At 37.4% G+C, this 16,421-nt stretch overlaps 2 protein-coding genes and 18 non-coding genes across 20 annotated transcripts in view; 1 reads left to right on the forward strand and 19 right to left on the reverse strand.

Moving 5' to 3' along the window:
* Positions 1 to 16,421, reverse strand: part of LOC134845887 (protein IWS1 homolog A-like) — a 576,794-nt gene that overhangs the window by 442,494 nt on the left and 117,879 nt on the right. The window lies entirely within an intron of this gene.
* Positions 1 to 16,421, forward strand: part of LOC134845883 (syndetin-like) — a gene marked incomplete in the record, with an annotated part of 146,662 nt that overhangs the window by 321 nt on the left and 129,920 nt on the right.
* Trnat-cgu (transfer RNA threonine (anticodon CGU)) lies at positions 2,807 to 2,879 on the reverse strand. The gene has a single exon. It is a non-coding gene; the product is annotated as a tRNA-Thr (tRNA).
* Positions 3,274 to 3,346, reverse strand: Trnat-cgu (transfer RNA threonine (anticodon CGU)). Its single transcript has one exon. It is a non-coding gene; the product is annotated as a tRNA-Thr (tRNA).
* Trnat-cgu (transfer RNA threonine (anticodon CGU)) lies at positions 4,198 to 4,270 on the reverse strand. Its single transcript has one exon. It is a non-coding gene; the product is annotated as a tRNA-Thr (tRNA).
* On the reverse strand, positions 4,692 to 4,764 carry Trnat-ugu (transfer RNA threonine (anticodon UGU)). The gene has a single exon. It is a non-coding gene; the product is annotated as a tRNA-Thr (tRNA).
* Positions 5,190 to 5,262, reverse strand: Trnat-ugu (transfer RNA threonine (anticodon UGU)). The gene has a single exon. It is a non-coding gene; the product is annotated as a tRNA-Thr (tRNA).
* On the reverse strand, positions 5,688 to 5,760 carry Trnat-ugu (transfer RNA threonine (anticodon UGU)). Its single transcript has one exon. It is a non-coding gene; the product is annotated as a tRNA-Thr (tRNA).
* Positions 6,187 to 6,259, reverse strand: Trnat-ugu (transfer RNA threonine (anticodon UGU)). The gene has a single exon. It is a non-coding gene; the product is annotated as a tRNA-Thr (tRNA).
* Positions 6,683 to 6,755, reverse strand: Trnat-cgu (transfer RNA threonine (anticodon CGU)). The gene has a single exon. It is a non-coding gene; the product is annotated as a tRNA-Thr (tRNA).
* Trnat-ugu (transfer RNA threonine (anticodon UGU)) lies at positions 7,725 to 7,797 on the reverse strand. Its single transcript has one exon. It is a non-coding gene; the product is annotated as a tRNA-Thr (tRNA).
* Trnat-ugu (transfer RNA threonine (anticodon UGU)) lies at positions 8,767 to 8,839 on the reverse strand. The gene has a single exon. It is a non-coding gene; the product is annotated as a tRNA-Thr (tRNA).
* Positions 9,237 to 9,309, reverse strand: Trnat-cgu (transfer RNA threonine (anticodon CGU)). The gene has a single exon. It is a non-coding gene; the product is annotated as a tRNA-Thr (tRNA).
* Positions 10,238 to 10,310, reverse strand: Trnat-ugu (transfer RNA threonine (anticodon UGU)). The gene has a single exon. It is a non-coding gene; the product is annotated as a tRNA-Thr (tRNA).
* Positions 11,678 to 11,750, reverse strand: Trnae-uuc (transfer RNA glutamic acid (anticodon UUC)). Its single transcript has one exon. It is a non-coding gene; the product is annotated as a tRNA-Glu (tRNA).
* On the reverse strand, positions 12,174 to 12,246 carry Trnat-cgu (transfer RNA threonine (anticodon CGU)). The gene has a single exon. It is a non-coding gene; the product is annotated as a tRNA-Thr (tRNA).
* On the reverse strand, positions 12,937 to 13,009 carry Trnat-ugu (transfer RNA threonine (anticodon UGU)). Its single transcript has one exon. It is a non-coding gene; the product is annotated as a tRNA-Thr (tRNA).
* Positions 13,967 to 14,039, reverse strand: Trnat-cgu (transfer RNA threonine (anticodon CGU)). Its single transcript has one exon. It is a non-coding gene; the product is annotated as a tRNA-Thr (tRNA).
* Trnat-ugu (transfer RNA threonine (anticodon UGU)) lies at positions 14,748 to 14,820 on the reverse strand. Its single transcript has one exon. It is a non-coding gene; the product is annotated as a tRNA-Thr (tRNA).
* Trnat-ugu (transfer RNA threonine (anticodon UGU)) lies at positions 16,271 to 16,343 on the reverse strand. Its single transcript has one exon. It is a non-coding gene; the product is annotated as a tRNA-Thr (tRNA).

Here is a 16,421-nt window from a genome sequence, read left to right on the forward strand (position 1 = left end):
ATTCGAAACTAAATTGGCGAAGTGGAAGCCATCAAAAAATTTGGGAAGACCATGTGTTGAAACTGCAGCCAATTATGCAATTGAAAGAACGTCGATTTCAAATGTTAATTAGAAAAATTGAAGTTTGAAAGTCTCCGCGACTGGTGGTTGTTATGGAAATTTCTAGGCGCTAGGTTTGTTCAGGCTGTCGACGGATTCGAACCTTCGATCTGCTATGTACGAGACAGGCGCATTAACCACTATGCTACAAATCTTTGAAAAGAGTGTCTTGCGATGAGCACGATTTTGTTTTTATATAACGATCTGTAGCGATTTCTAATTTTAAGTTTCATTAATTTATCGTTTTGCGTATTAGAGATACTTTTTTTCTGTTTTGTTGCTTTTTTCTTGAGTTTTTGTGCAAAATCTTGCCTCCGCTGACTTGATGATGATTGTGTGTTAGTCGGCAGCTCAATTCGGCAAAATTGCGAGCAAGCGTTGCATCTCGTTGTTTAGTTAGAGGTTTTGGCTGGCTTGATTTATATCAATTTCCAGTCGTAAAGACCTCTGGCTTAAAACATTTGCGAAGTAGATGGCTCTGAAAAGACTGACTTCAAGCTGTTAATTAGAAAAAGGAAGTTCAAAAGTGTCCTCAACTTGTGGTTGTTCTGGATTTTACCCAATTACCCATGGTTGTTCTGGATGCGGTGTTACTAAAGTTTATAGGCTCTAAAAGAATTTCCAGGCTTTGGACGGATTCGAGCCATCGATGTCCTGTTTACGAGACAGGCGCATTAACCACTATGCTACAACGCCTTGCAAACGCGATCTTGAGAAGAATATGAGTTTTTTTTTATTAACCATCTGTAGCGTTTTCTAATTTAAAGTTTCAATAACTTATCATTTTGCGTAATAGAGTTAGTTTGTTTCTGTTTTGTTGCTTTTATTCTCGAATTTTTGTTGAAATCTTGCCTCGGCTGGCCTGATTTTTATTGTGTATCAGTAGGCCGCTCAATTTGGCAAAAGTAGCTGGTCCATTGCATCTCGTCGTTTATTTAGAGATTATTATCGGCTTTTTTACAGCGATCTCCTGTGGTAAAGACCTGCCGTAAATCTTTTGCGAAGTAGATGGCTCTGAAAAGACTTCAGAGCCATCTAACCAGAGCCATCTGCCCCTGCTGACCTGATACTTATTTTGTATCAGTAGGTCGCTCAATTCGGCAAAAGTCGCGAGTAAGCATAGTATCTCGTGGTTTAATTAGAGGTTTGCAATAGATTGAATCGGTTCGCGAAAAGCTTAGGTTTTTGAAGCAAGCTAGTTAAGCAATGAAACTCTGAATTATTTCTGGTTATATCATAGACTGAATCGATTCGTGAAAAGTTAAGTTTTTCTAAGCAGGCTTCTCAAGCTATGAAACGTTGAAGTATTTCATTTTTTTCATAGACCGAATCGGTTCGCAAAATTTTCCTTCTTATCATAGAGTTTCGTTCTTATCATTGCTTTGATTGCTTCTTAAACATTAGGCTCGATAGCCTTTTAAAGGTTGTCTCCTAATAATTCTTATGCATTGTGTTTATTTAAGCCTTGCGTCCATAGCGCATTCCGACTTTCGTTTAATTTATAAGATCGCGAGTAAGCATTGTATCTTGTGATTTATTTAGGTTTTTATCGGCTTTTTTACAGCGATCTCCAGTGGTAAAGACCTGCGTTTAATCTTTTGCGAAGAAGATTGCTCTGAAAAGACTTGGACATCAGTTTTATAATTAGAAGAAGTGAAGTGTTAAAGTGTATTCGACATGTAGTTGTTTAGCAAGTTAATAGGCTCTATAAGATGACTAAGGCTTTGGACGGATTCGAACCATTGATCTCCTGTTTACGATACAGGCGCATTAAACACCATGCTACAAAATTTTGTAAAGATAATCTTGAGAAGAATATGAGTTTTTTTATTAACCATCTGTAGCGTTTTAATATTTAAATTTTTCATTCAGTTGTCATTTTGCGTACTAGACTGTTTGTTTCTGTTTTGTTGCTTTTGTTCTCGAGTGTTCATGGGAAACCTTGCCTCCGCCGACCTGATGTTTATTGTGTATCAGTAGGTCGCTCAATTCGGCAAAATCGCGAGTGAGCATTGTATCTCGTGGTTTATTTACAAGTTTTTACCGGCTTTTTTAAAGCGATCTCCCGTCGTAAAGATCCGCCCTAAAACATTTAGATGGCTCTGAAAAGGCTGACTTTAGTTTGCTAATGGCTCTGAAAAGGCTGACTTTAGTTTGTTAATTAGTAGAAGTGAAGTTTAAAAACCCTCGAGAAGCGGTCTTTCTGCAAGTTTATAGGCTCTAAAAAATTTTCAGGCTTTGGACGGATTCGAACCATTGATCTCCTGTTTACAAGACAGGCGCATTAACTCACGTTCTCTTGATAAGAATGTGAGTTTGTTTTTATGTAACCATCGTTAGCGTTTTCTATTTTTAAGTTTCATTAAAATATCATTTTGCGGATAAGAGATACATTGTTTCTGTTTTGTTGCTTTTATTCTCGATTTTTGTGGGAAATCTTGCCTCTGCTGACCTGATATTTATTGCGTGTCATTAGGTTGCTTAATTCGGCAAAAGTCGCTTGTACATTGCATCTCGTCGTTTATTTAGGTTTTTTATCGGCTTTTTCACAGCGATCTCCAGTGATAAAGACCTGCCTTAAATCTTTTGCGAATTAGATGGCTCTGAAAAGACTTGGTCATCAGTTTTATAATTGGAAGAAGTGAAGTGTAAAAGTGTATTCAACATGTAGTTGTTTAGCAAGTTTATAGGCTCTATAAGATTAATCAGGCTTTGGACGTATTCGAACCATCGCTCTCCTGTTTACGAGACAAGCGCATTAACCACTATGCTACAAAGCCTTGAGAATAATGTAAATTTTTTTCATGTAACTATCTGTTGCGTTTTCTATTTTTAAGTTTCATTAAGCTATCATTTTGCGGATTAGAGATACATTGTTTCTGTTTGTCGCTTTTATTCTCAATTTTTTGTGGAACCTGACCTGAGATTTATTGTGTGTCAATAGATCGCTCAATTCGGCAAAAGTCGGTTGTACATTGCATCTTGTCCTTTATTTAGAGATTTTTATCGGCTTTTTTAGTGATCTCCAGTGGTAAAGACCTGCCGTAAATCTTTTGCGAATTAGATGGCTCTGGAAAGACTTGGACATCAGTTTTATATTTAGAAGAAGTGAAGTGTAAAAGCGTATTCAACATGTAGTTGTTCAGCAGGTTTATAGGCTCTATAAGATTAATCAGGCTTTGGACGTATTCGAACCATCGCTCTCCTGTTTACGAGACAAGCGCATTAACCACTATGCTACAAAGCCTTGCAAATATGGTCTTGAGAAGAATATGAGTTTTTTTATTAAACATCTGTAGCGTTTTGTTATTTAAATTTTTATTGAGTTATCATTTTGCGTAGTAGAGTAAGTTTGTTTCTGTTTTGTTTCTTTTATTCTCGAGTTTTTATGGGAAATCTTGCCTCCGCCGACCTGATGTTTTTTGTGTATCAGTAGGTTGCTCAATTCGGCAAAAGTCGCGATTAAGCATTGTATCTCGTTGTTTTTAGAGGTTTTTATCGGCTTTTTTAAAGCAATCTCCCGTCGTGAAGATCCGCCCTAAAACACTTAGATGACTCTGAAAAGGCTGACTTTAGTTTGTTAATTAGTAGTAGTGAAGTTTAAAAATCCTCGACAAGCGGTCTTTCTGCAAGTTTATAGGCTGTAAAAAATTTTCAGGCTTTGGACGGATTCGAACCATCGATCTCTTGTTTACAAGACAGGCGCATTAACTCACGTTCTCTTGAGAAGAATGTGAGTTTGTTTTTATGTAACCATCTTTAGCGTTTTCTATTTTTAAGTTTCATTAAGCTATCATTTTGCGGATTAGAGATACATTGTTTCTGTTTTGTCGCTTTTATTCTCGATTTTTTTGTGGGAAATTTTGCCTCTGCTGACTTCGGCAAAAGTCGGTTGTACATTGCACCTTGTCCTTTATTTAGAGGTTTTTATCGGCTTTTTTAGTGATCTCCAGTGGTAAAGACCTGCCGTAAATCTTTTGCGAATTAGATGGCTCTGGAAAGACTTGGACATCAGTTTTATTTTTAGAAGAAGTGAAGTGTAAAAGTGTATTCAACGTGTAGTTGTTTAGCAGGTTTATAGGCTCTATAAGATTACTCAGGCTTTGGACGGTTTCGAACCTTCGATCTCCTGTTTACGAGACAGGCGCATTAACCACTATGCTACAAAGCCTTGTAAAGAGGATCTTGAGAAGAATTTGAGTTTTTTGCTTAACCATCTGTAGCGTTTTGTTATTTAAATTTTCATTGAGTTATCATTTTGCGTAATAGAGTAAGTTTGTTTCTGTTTTGTTTCTTTTATTCTCGATTTTTTGGTAGGAAATCTTGCCTCCTCTGACCTGATGTTTATTGTGTATCAGTAGGTCGCTCAATTCGGCAAAAGTCGCGAGTAAGCATTGTATCTCGTTGTTTTTTTAGAGGTTTTTATCGGCTTTTTTAAAGCGATCCTCCGTCGTTAAGATCCTCCCTAAAACACTTGCGAAGTAGATGGCTCTGAAAACGCTGACTTTAGTTTGTTAATTTGTAGAAATGAAGTTTAAAAGTCTCCTCGACATGCGGTGTTTCTGCAAGTTTGTAGGCTCTGAAAATCTTTTAGGCTTTGGACGGATTCGAACCATCGATCTTCTGTTTACAAGACAGGCGCATTAACCACTATGCTACAAAGCCTTGACAAGATTCTCTTGAGAAGAATGTGAGTTTGTTTTTATGTAACCATCTGTAGCGTTTTCTATTTTTAAGTTTCTCTAAGTTATCATTTTGCGGATTAGAGATACATTGTTTCTGTTTTGTTGCTTTTATTCTCGATTTTTTTTGTGGGAAATCTTGCCTCCTTTGACTTGATGATTGTGTGTTCGTCGGCAGCTCAATTCGGCAAAATTGCGAGTAAGCGTTGCATCTCGTCGTTTAGTTAGAGGTTTTGGCTGGCTTGATTTACATCAATCTCCAGTCGTAAAGACCTCTGGCTTAAAACATTTGCGAAGTAGTTGGCTCTGAAAAGACTTTGACTTCAAGCTGGTAATTAGAAAAAGGAAGTTTAAAAGTCTCCTCGACATGCGGTGTTTCTGCAAGTTTGTAGGCTCTGAAAATCTTTTAGGCTTTGGACGGATTCGAACCATCGATCTTCTGTTTACAAGACAGGCGCATTAACCACTATGCTACAAAGCCTTGACAAGTTTCTCTTGAGAAGAATGTGAGTTTGTTTTTATGTAACCATCTGTAGCGTTTTCTATTTTTAAGTTTCTCTAAGTTATCATTTTGCGGATTAGAGATACATTGTTTCTGTTTTGTTGCTTTTATTCTCGATTTTTTTTGTGGGAAATCTTGCCTCCTTTGACTTGATGATTGTGTGTTCGTCGGCAGCTCAATTCGGCAAAATTGCGAGTAAGCGTTGCATCTCGTCGTTTAGTTAGAGGTTTTGGCTGGCTTGATTTACATCAATCTCCAGTCGTAAAGACCTCTGGCTTAAAACATTTGCGAAGTAGTTGGCTCTGAAAAGACTTTGACTTCAAGCTGGTAATTAGAAAAAGGAAGTTTAAAAGTCTCCTCGACATGCGGTGTTTCTGCAAGTTTGTAGGCTCTGAAAATCTTTTAGGCTTTGGACGGATTCGAACCATCGATCTTCTGTTTACAAGACAGGCGCATTAACCACTATGCTACAAAGCCATGACAAGTTTCTCTTGAGAAGAATGTGAGTTTGTTTTTATGTAACCATCTGTAGCGTTTTCTATTTTTAAGTTTCTTTAAGTTATCATTTTGCGGATTAGAGATACATTGTTTCTGTTTTGTTGCTTTTATTCTCGATTTTTTGTGGGAAATCTTGCCTCCTTTGACTTGATGATGATTGTGTGTTAGTCGGCAGCTCGATTCGGCAAAATTGCGAGTAAGCGTTGCATCTCGTCGTTTAGTTAGAGGTTTTGGCTGGCTTGATTTACATCAATCTCCAGTCGTAAAGACCTCTGGCTTAAAACATTTGCGAAGTAGTTGGCTCTGAAAAGACTCTGACTTCAAGCTGGTAATAAGAAAAAGGAAGTTTAAAAGTCTCCTCGACTTGCGGTGTTTCTGCATGTTTGTAGGCTCTGAAAATTTTTCAGGCTTTGGACGGATTCGAACCATCGATCTCCTGTTTACAAGACAGGCGCATTAACCACTTTGCTACAAAGCCTTGACAAGCTACTCTTGAGAAGAATGTGAATTGTTTTCGTGTAACTATCTGCAGCGTTTTCTTATTTTAAGTTTCATTAAGTTATGATTTTGCGGATTAGAGATACATTGTTTCTATTTTCTTGCTTTTATTCTCGACTTTTTGTGGGAAATCTTGCCTCTGCTGACCTGATATTTATTGTGTGTCAATAGGTCGCTCAATTCGGCTAAAGTCGCTTGTACATTGCATCTCGTCGTTTATTTAGAGATTTTTATTGGCTTTTTCACAGCGATCTCCAGTGGTAAAGACCTGCCTTAAATCTTTTGCGAAGTAGATAGCTCTGAAAAAACTTGGACATCAGTTTTATAATTAGAAGAAGTGAAGTGTAAAAGTGTATTCGACATGTAATTGCTTAGTAAGTTTACAGGCTCTATAAGATGACTCAGGCTTTGGACGGATTCGATCCATCGATCTCTTGTTTACGAGACAGGCGCATTAACCACTATGCTACAAAGCCTTGACAAGCTACTCTTGAGAAGAATGTGAAATGTTTTCGTGTAACTATCTGCAGCGTTTTCTTATTTTAAGTTTCATTAAGTTATCATTTTGCGGATTAGAGATACATTGTTTCTGTTTGTTGCTTTTATTCTCGATTTTTTGTGGGAAATCTTGCCTCCTCTGACCTGATGTTTTTCGTGTATCAGAAGGTCGCTCAATTCGGCAAAAGTCGCGAGTAACCATTGTATCTCGTTGTTTTTTTAGAGGTTTTTATCGGCTTTTTTAAAGCGATCCCCCGTCGTGAAGATCCGCCTCAAAACACTTGCGAAGTAGATGGCTCTGAAAACGCTGACTTTAGTTTGTTAATTTGTAGAAGTGAAGTTTAAAAGTCTCCTCGACATGCGGTGTTTCTGCAAGTTTGTAGGCTCTGAAAATTTTTCAGTCTTTGGACTGGTTCGAGCCATCGATCTCGTGGTTACAGCCAGTCGCATTAACCACTATGCTACAAAGCTCTGACAAATTCTCTTGAGAAGAATGTGATTTTGTTTTTATGTAACCATCTGTCTTGAGAAGAATGTGATTTTGTTTTTATGTAACCATCTGTAGCGTTTTCTAATTTTAAGTTTCCTTAAGATATCATTTTGCGGATTAGAGATATATTGTTTCTGTTTGTTGCTTTTATTCTCGATTTTTTGTGGGAAATCTTGCCTCCTTTGACTTGATGATGATTGTGTGTTAGTCGGCAGCTCAATTCGGCAAAATTGCGAGCAAGCGTTGCATCTCGTCGTTTAGTTAGTCGTTTAGTTAGAGGTTTTGGCTGGCTTGATTTACATCAATCTCCAGTCGTAAAGACCTCTGGCTTAAAACATTTGGGAAGTAGTTGGCTCTGAAAAGACTTTGACTTCAAGCTGGTAATTAGAAAAAGGAAGTTTAAAAGCATCCTCGACTTGCGGTGTTTCTGCAAATTTGTAGGCTCTGAAAATTTTTCAGGCTTTGGACGGATTCGAACCATCGATCTCCTGTTTACAAGACAGGCGCATTAACCACTTTGCTACAAAGCCTTGACAAGCTACTCTTGAGAAGAATGTGAATTGTTTTCGTGTAACTATCTGCAGCGTTTTCTTATTTTAAGTTTCATTAAGTTATCATTTTGCGGATTAGAGATACATTGTTTCTGTTTGTTGCTTTTATTCTCGATTTTTTGTGGGAAATCTTGCCTCCTCTGACCTGATGTTTTTCGTGTATCAGAAGGTCGCTCAATTCGGCAAAAGTCGCGAGTAACCATTGTATCTCGTTGTTTTTTTAGAGGTTTTTATCGGCTTTTTTAAAGCGATCCCCCGTCGTGAAGATCCGCCTCAAAACACTTGCGAAGTAGATGGCTCTGAAAACGCTGACTTTAGTTTGTTAATTTGTAGAAGTGAAGTTTAAAAGTCTCCTCGACATGCGGTGTTTCTGCAAGTTTGTAGGCTCTGAAAATTTTTCAGTCTTTGGACTGGTTCGAGCCATCGATCTCGTGGTTACAGCCAGTCGCATTAACCACTATGCTACAAAGCTCTGACAAATTCTCTTGAGAAGAATGTGATTTTGTTTTTATGTAACCATCTGTCTTGAGAAGAATGTGATTTTGTTTTTATGTAACCATCTGTAGCGTTTTCTAATTTTAAGTTTCCTTAAGATATCATTTTGCGGATTAGAGATATATTGTTTCTGTTTGTTGCTTTTATTCTCGATTTTTTGTGGGAAATCTTGCCTCCTTTGACTTGATGATGATTGTGTGTTAGTCGGCAGCTCAATTCGGCAAAATTGCGAGCAAGCGTTGCATCTCGTCGTTTAGTTAGTCGTTTAGTTAGAGGTTTTGGCTGGCTTGATTTACATCAATCTCCAGTCGTAAAGACCTCTGGCTTAAAACATTTGGGAAGTAGTTGGCTCTGAAAAGACTTTGACTTCAAGCTGGTAATTAGAAAAAGGAAGTTTAAAAGCATCCTCGACTTGCGGTGTTTCTGCAAATTTGTAGGCTCTGAAAATTTTTCAGGCTTTGGACGGATTCGAACCATCGATCTCCTGTTTACAAGACAGGCGCATTAACCACTTTTCTACAAAGCCTTGAGAATAATGTGATTTTTTTTCATGTAACTATCTGCTGCGTTTTCTATTTTTAAGTTTCATTAAGCTATCATTTTGCGGATTAGAGATACATTGTTTCTGTTTTGTCGCTTTTATTCTCAATTTTTTGTGGAACCTGACCTGAGATTTATTGTGTGTCAATAGATCGCTCAATTCGGCAAAAGTCGGTTGTACATTGCATCTTGTCCTTTATTTAGAGATTTTTATCGGCTTTTTCACAGCGATCTCCAGTGGTAAAGACCTGCCTTAAATCTTTTGCGAAGTAGATAGCTCTGAAAAAACTTGGACATCAGCTTTATAATTAGAAGAAGTGAAGTGTAAAAGTGTATTCGACATGTAATTGTTTAGTAAGTTTACAGGCTCTATAAGATGACTCAGGCTTTGGACGGATTCGATCCATCGATCTCGTGTTTACGAGACAGGCGCATTAACCACTGTGCTACAAAGCCTTGATAAGATTCTCTTGAGAAGAATGTGAATGTTTTTCATGGAACTATCTGTAGCGTTTTCTAATTTTAAGTTTCATTAAGTTATCATTTTGCGGAATAGAGATACATTTTTTCTATTTGTTGCTTTTATTCTAGATGTTTTGTGGGAAATTTTGCCTCTGCTGACCTGATATTTGTTGTGTGTCAATAGGTCGCTCATTTCGGCTAAAGTCGCATGTACATTGCATCTCGTCGTTTTTTTAGAGATTTTTATCGGCTTTTTTTCAGCGATCTCCAGTGGTAAAGACATGCCTTAAATCTTTTGCGAATTAGATGGCTCCGAAAAGACTTGGACATGAGTTTTATAATTAGAAGAAGTGAAGTGTAAAAGTGTATTCGACATGTAGTTGTTTAGCAAGTTTATAGGCTCTATAAGATGACTCAGGCTTTGGACGGATTCGAACAATCGATCTCCTGTTTACGAGACAGGCGCATTAACCACTATCCTACAAAGCCTTGCAAACATGATCTTGAGAAGAATTTGAGTTTTTTTTATTAACCATCTGTAGCGTTTTATTTAAATTTTCATTGAGTTATCATTTTGCGTAATAGAGTTAGTTTGTTTCTGTTTTGTTTCTTTTATTCTCGATTTTTTGTGGGAAATCTTGCCTCCTTTGACTTGATGATGATTGTGTGTTAGTCGGCAGCTCAATTCGGCAAAATTGCGAGCAAGCGTTGCATCTCGTCGTTTAGTTAGTCGTTTAGTTAGAGGTTTTGGCTGGCTTGATTTACATCAATCTCCAGTCGTAAAGACCTCTGGCTTAAAACATTTGGGAAGTAGTTGGCTCTGAAAAGACTTTGACTTCAAGCTGGTAATTAGAAAAAGGAAGTTTAAAAGCCTCCTCGACTTGCGGTGTTTCTGCAAGTTTGTAGGCTCTGAAAATCTTTCAGGCTTTGGACGGATTCGAACCATCGATCTCCTGTTTACAAGACAGGCGCATTAACTACTTTGCTACAAAGCCTTGAGAATAATGTAAATTTTTTTCATGTAACTATCTGTTGCGTTTTCTATTTTTAAGTTTCATTAAGCTATCATTTTGCGGATTAGAGATACATTGTTTCTGTTTGTCGCTTTTATTCTCAATTTTTTGTGGAACTTGACCTGAGATTTATTGTGTGTCAATAGATCGCTCAATTCGGCAAAAGTCGGTTGTACATTGCATCTTGTCCTTTATTTAGAGATTTTTATCGGCTTTTTTAGTGATCTCCAGTGGTAAAGACCTGCCGTAAATCTTTTGCGAATTAGATGGCTCTGGAAAGACTTGGACATCAGTTTTATATTTAGAAGAAGTGAAGTGTAAAAGCGTATTCAACATGTAGTTGTTCAGCAGGTTTATAGGCTCTATAAGATGACTCAGGATTTGGACGGATTCGAACCTTCGATCTCCTGTTGACGAGACAGGCGCATTAACCACTATTCTACAAAGCCTTGCAAACATGATCTTGAGAAGAATTTGAGTTTTTTTCTTAACCATCTGTAGCGTTTTGTTATTTTAATTTTCATTGAGTTATCATTTTGCGTAATAGAGTTAGTTTGTTTCTGTTTTGTTTCTTTTATTCTCGATTTTTTGTGGGAAATCTTGCCTCCTCTGACCTGATTTTTATTGTGTATCAGTAGGTCGCTCAATTCGGCAAAAGTCGCTAGTAAGCATTGTATCTCGTTGTTTTTTTAGAGATTTTTATCGGCTTTTTTAAAGCGATCCCCCGTCGTGAAGATCCGCCCTAAAACACTTGCGAAGTAGATGGCTCTGAAAATGCTGACTTTAGTTTGTTAATTTGTAGAAGTGAAGTTTAAAAGTCTCCTCGACATGCGGTGTTTCTGCAAGTTTGTAGGCTCTGGAAATCTTTTAGGCTTTGGACGGATTCGAACAAAACAGGCGCATTAACCACTATGCTACAAAGCCTTGACAAGATTCTCTTGAGAAGAATGTGAGTTTGTTTTTATGTAACCATCTGTAGCGTTTTCTATTTTTAAGTTTCTTTAAGTTATCATTTTGCGGATTAGAGATACATTGTTTCTGTTTTGTTGCTTTTATTCTCGATTTATTCTGGGAAATCTTGCCTCCTTTGACTTGATGATGATTGTGTGTTAGTCGGCAGCTCAATTCGGCAAAATTGCGAGTAAGCGTTGCATCTCGTCGTTTAGTGAGAGGTTTTGGCTGGCTTGATTTACATCAATCTCCAGTCGTGAAGACCTCTGGCTTAAAATATTTGCGAAGTAGTTGGCTCTGAAAAGACTTGACTTCAAGCTGGTAATTAGAAAAAGGAAGTTTAAAAGTCTCCTCGACTTGCGGTGTTTCTGCAAGTTTGTAGGCTCTGAAAATCTTTCAGGTTTTGGACGGATTCGAACCATCGATCTCCTGTTTGAAAGACAGGCGCATTAACCACTTTGCTACAAAGCCTTGACAAGCTTCTCTTGAGAAGAATGTGAATTTTTTTCATGTAACTATCTGCAGCGTTTTCTAATTTTAAATTTCATTAAGTTATGATTTTGCGGATTAGAGATACATTGTTTCTATTTTCTTGCTTTTATTCTCGACTTTTTGTGGGAAATCTTGCCTCTGCTGACCTGATATTTATTGTGGGTCAATAGATCGCTCAATTCGGCTAAAGTCGCTCGTACATTGCATCTCGTCGTTTGTTTAGAGATTTTTATCGGCTTTTTCAGAGCGATCTACAGTGGTAAAGACCTGCCTTAAATCTTTTGCGAAGTAGATGGCTCTGAAAAAACTTGGACATCAGTTTTATAATTAGAAGAAGTGAAGTGTAAAAGTGTATTTAACATGTAGTTCTTTAGCAAGTTTATAGGCTCTTTAAGATGACTCAGGCTTTGGACTGATTCGAACCATCGATCTCCTGTTTACGAGACAGGCGCATTAACCACTATGCTACAAAGCCTTATAAACGTGATCTTGAGAAGAATATGAGTTTTTTTAAACCATCTGTAGCGTTTTGTTATTCACATTTTCATTGAGTTATCATTTTGTGTAATAGAGTTAGTTTGTTTCTGTTTTTTTTCTTTTATTCTCGATTTTTTGTGGGAAATATTGCCTCCGCTGACCTGATGTTTATTTTGTATCAGTAGGTCGCTCAATTCGGCAAAAGTCGCGAGTAAGCATTGTATCTCGTTGTTTTTTTATAGGTTTTTATCGGCTTTTTTAAAGCGATCTCCCGTCGTAAAGATCCGCTCCAAAACACTTGCGAAGTAGAATATGAGTTTTTTTTAAACCATCTGTAGCGTTTTGTTATTTAAATTTTCATTGAGTTATCATTTTGTGAAATAGAGCTAGTTTGTTTCTGTTTTATTTCTTTTATTCTCGATTTTTTGTGGGAAGTCCTGCCTCCGCTGACCTGATGTTTATTGTGTATCAGTAGGTCGCTCAATTCGGCAAAAGTCGCGAGTAAGCATTGTATCTCGTTGTTTATTTAGAGGTTTTTATCGGCTTTTTTAAAACGTTCTCCCGTCATAAAGATCCACCCTAAAACACTTGCGAAGTAGATGGCTCTGAAAACGCTGACTTCAGTTTGTTGATTAGTAGAAGTGAAGTTTAAAAGTTTCTGCAAGAGTATAGGCTCAGAAAATCTTTCAGGCTTTAGACGGATTCGAACCATCGATCTCCTTTTTACAAGACAGACGCATTAACCACTATGCTACAAAGCCTTGACAAGATTCTCTTGAGAAGAATGGCAGTTTTTTTTCTGTAACCATCTGTAGCTTTTTCTAATTTTATATTTCATTAAGTTATCATTTTGCAGATTAGAGATACATTGTTTTTGTTTTGTTGCTTTTATTCTCGATTTTTTGTGGGAAATCTTGCCTCTGCTGACCCGATTTTTATTGTGTGTCAGTAGGTCGCTCAATTGGGCAAAAGTCGCGAGTAAGCATTGTATCTCGTGGTTTATTTACAGGTTTTTACCGGCTTTGTTAAAGCGTCTCCCGTCGTAAAGATCCGCCCCAAAACACTTGCGAAGTAGATGGCTCTGAAAAGGCTGACTTTAGTTTGTTAATTAATAGAAGTGAAGTTCAAAAGTGTCCTCGACATGCGGTGTTTCTGCAATTTCATAAGCTCTGAAAATTTTTCAGTCTTTGCACTGGTTCGAGCCAGCGATCTCCTGTTTACAAGACAGTCGCATTAACCACTATGTTACAAAGCTCTGACAAATTCTCTTGAGAAGAATGTGATTTTGTTTTTATGTAATCATCTGTCTTGAGAAGAATGTGATTTTGTTTTTATGTAACCATCTGTAGCGTTTTCTAAATTTAAGTTTCAATAAGTTATCATTTTGCGGATTAGAGATACCTTGTTTCTGTTTTGTTGCTTTTATTCTCGATTTTTTGTGGGAAATCTTGCCTCTGCTGACCCGATTTTTATTGTGGGTCAATAGGTCGCTCAATTCGGCTAAAGTCGCTTGTACATTGCATCTCGTCGTTTGTTTAGAGATTTTTATCGGCTTTTTCACAGCGATCTACAGTGGTAAAGACCTGCCTTAAATCTTTTGCGAAGTAGATGGCTCTGAAAAAACTTGGACATCAGTTTTATAATTAGAAGAAGTGAAGTGTAAAAGTGTATTTAACATGTAGTTCCTTAGCAAGTTTATAGGCTCTTTAAGATGACTCAGGCTTTGGATTGATTCGAACCATCGATCTCCTGTTTACGAGACAGGCGCATTAACCACTATGCTACAAAGCCTTATAAACGTGATCTTGAGAAGAATATGAGTTTTTTTAAACCATCTGTAGCGTTTTGTTATTCACATTTTCATTGAGTTATCATTTTGTGTAATAGAGTTAGTTTGTTTCTGTTTTTTTTCTTTTATTCTCGATTTTTTGTGGGAAATATTGCCTCCGCTGACCTGATGTTTATTTTGTATCAGTAGGTCGCTCAATTCGGCAAAAGTCGCGAGTAAGCATTGTATCTCGTTGTTTTTTTATAGGTTTTTATCGGCTTTTTTAAAGCGATCTTCCGTCGTAAAGATCCGCCCCAAAACACTTGCGAAGTAGAATATGAGTTTTTTTTAAACCATCTGTAGCGTTTTGTTATTTAAATTTTCATTGAGTTATCATTTTGTGAAATAGAGCTAGTTTGTTTCTGTTTTATTTCTTTTATTCTCGATTTTTTGTGGGAAGTCCTGCCTCCGCTGACCTGATGTTTATTGTGTATCAGTAGGTCGCTCAATTCGGCAAAAGTCGCGAGTAAGCATTGTATCTCGTTGTTTATTTAGAGGTTTTTATCGGCTTTTTTAAAACGTTCTCCCGTCATAAAGATCCACCCTAAAACACTTGCGAAGTAGATGGCTCTGAAAACGCTGACTTCAGTTTGTTGATTAGTAGAAGTGAAGTTTAAAAGTCTCCTCGACTTGCGATGTTTCTGCAAGAGTATAGGCTCAGAAAATCTTTCAGGCTTTAGACGGATTCGAACCATCGATCTCCTTTTTACAAGACAGACGCATTAACCACTATGCTACAAAGCCTTGACAAGATTCTCTTGAGAAGAATGGCAGTTTTTTTTCTGTAACCTTTTCTAATTTTATATTTCATTAAGTTATCATTTTGCAGATTAGAGATACATTGTTTTTGTTTTGTTGCTTTTATTCTCGATTTTTTGTGGGAAATCTTGCCTCTGCTGACCCGATTTTTATTGTGTGTCAGTAGGTCGCTCAATTGGGCAAAAGTCGCGAGTAAGCATTGTATCTCGTGGTTTATTTACAGGTTTTTACCGGCTTTGTTAAAGCGTCTCCCGTCGTAAAGATCCGCCCCAAAACACTTGCGAAGTAGATGGCTCTGAAAAGGCTGACTTTAGTTTGTTAATTAATAGAAGTGAAGTTCAAAAGTGTCCTCGACATGCGGTGTTTCTGCAATTTCATAAGCTCTGAAAATTTTTCAGTCTTTGCACTGGTTCGAGCCAGCGATCTCCTGTTTACAAGACAGTCGCATTAACCACTATGCTACAAAGCTCTGACAAATTCTCTTGAGAAGAATGTGATTTTGTTTTTATGTAATCATCTGTCTTGAGAAGAATGTGATTTTGTTTTTATGTAACCATCTGTAGCGTTTTCTAAATTTAAGTTTCATTAAGTTATCATTTTGCGGATTAGAGATACATTGTTTCTGTTTTGTTGCTTTTATTCTCGATTTTTTGTGGGAAATCTTGCCTCTGCTGACCCGATTTTTATTGTGTGTCAGTAGGTCGCTCAATTGGGCAAAAATCGCGAGTAAGCATTATATCTCGTGGTTTATTCACAGGTTTTTACCGGCTTTGTTAAAGCGTCTCCCGTCGTAAAGATCCGCCCCAAAACACTTGCCAAGTAGATGGCTCTGAAAGAAGTGAAGTTTAAAAGTGTCCTCGACATGCGGTGTTTCTGCAATTTTATAGGCTCTGAAAATTTTTCAGTCTTTGGACTGGTTCGAGCCATCGATCTCCTGGTTACAGCCGGTCGCATTAACCACTATGCTACAAAGCCTTGACAAGATTCTCTTGAGAAGAATGTGATTTCGTTTTTATGTAACCATCTGTCTTGAGAAGAATGTGATTTTGTTTTTATGTAACCATCTGTAGCGTTTTCTAATTTTAAGTTTCATTAAGTTATCTTTTTGCGGATTAGAGATACATTGTTTCTGTTTTGTTGCTTTTATTCTCGATTTTTTTGTGGGAAATCTTGCCTCCGCTGACCTGATGTTTATTGTGTATCAGTAGGTCGCTCAATTCGTCAAAAGTCGCGAGTAAGCATTGTATCTCGTTTATATAGAGGTTTCTATCGGCTTTTTAAAGCGATCTCCCGTCTTAAAGATCCGCCCTAAAACACTTGCGAAGTAGATGGCTCTGAAAACGCTGACTTTAGTTTGTTAATTAGTAGAAGTGAAGTTTAAAAGTCTCCTCGACATGCGGTGTTTTTGCAAGTTTGTAGGCCCTGAAAAAGTTTCAGGCTTTGGACGGATTCGAACTATCGATCTACTGTTTACAAGACAGGCGCATTAACCACTATGCTACAAAGCCTTGACAAGGTTCTCTTGAGAAGAATGTGAGTTTGTTTTTATTTAACCATCTGTAGCTTTTTCTAATTTTAAGTTTCAT

This window comes from Symsagittifera roscoffensis, chromosome 1, assembly GCF_963678635.1.
Source record: "Symsagittifera roscoffensis chromosome 1, txSymRosc1.1, whole genome shotgun sequence".
Taxonomy (NCBI): Eukaryota; Metazoa; Xenacoelomorpha; order Acoela; family Convolutidae; genus Symsagittifera; species Symsagittifera roscoffensis.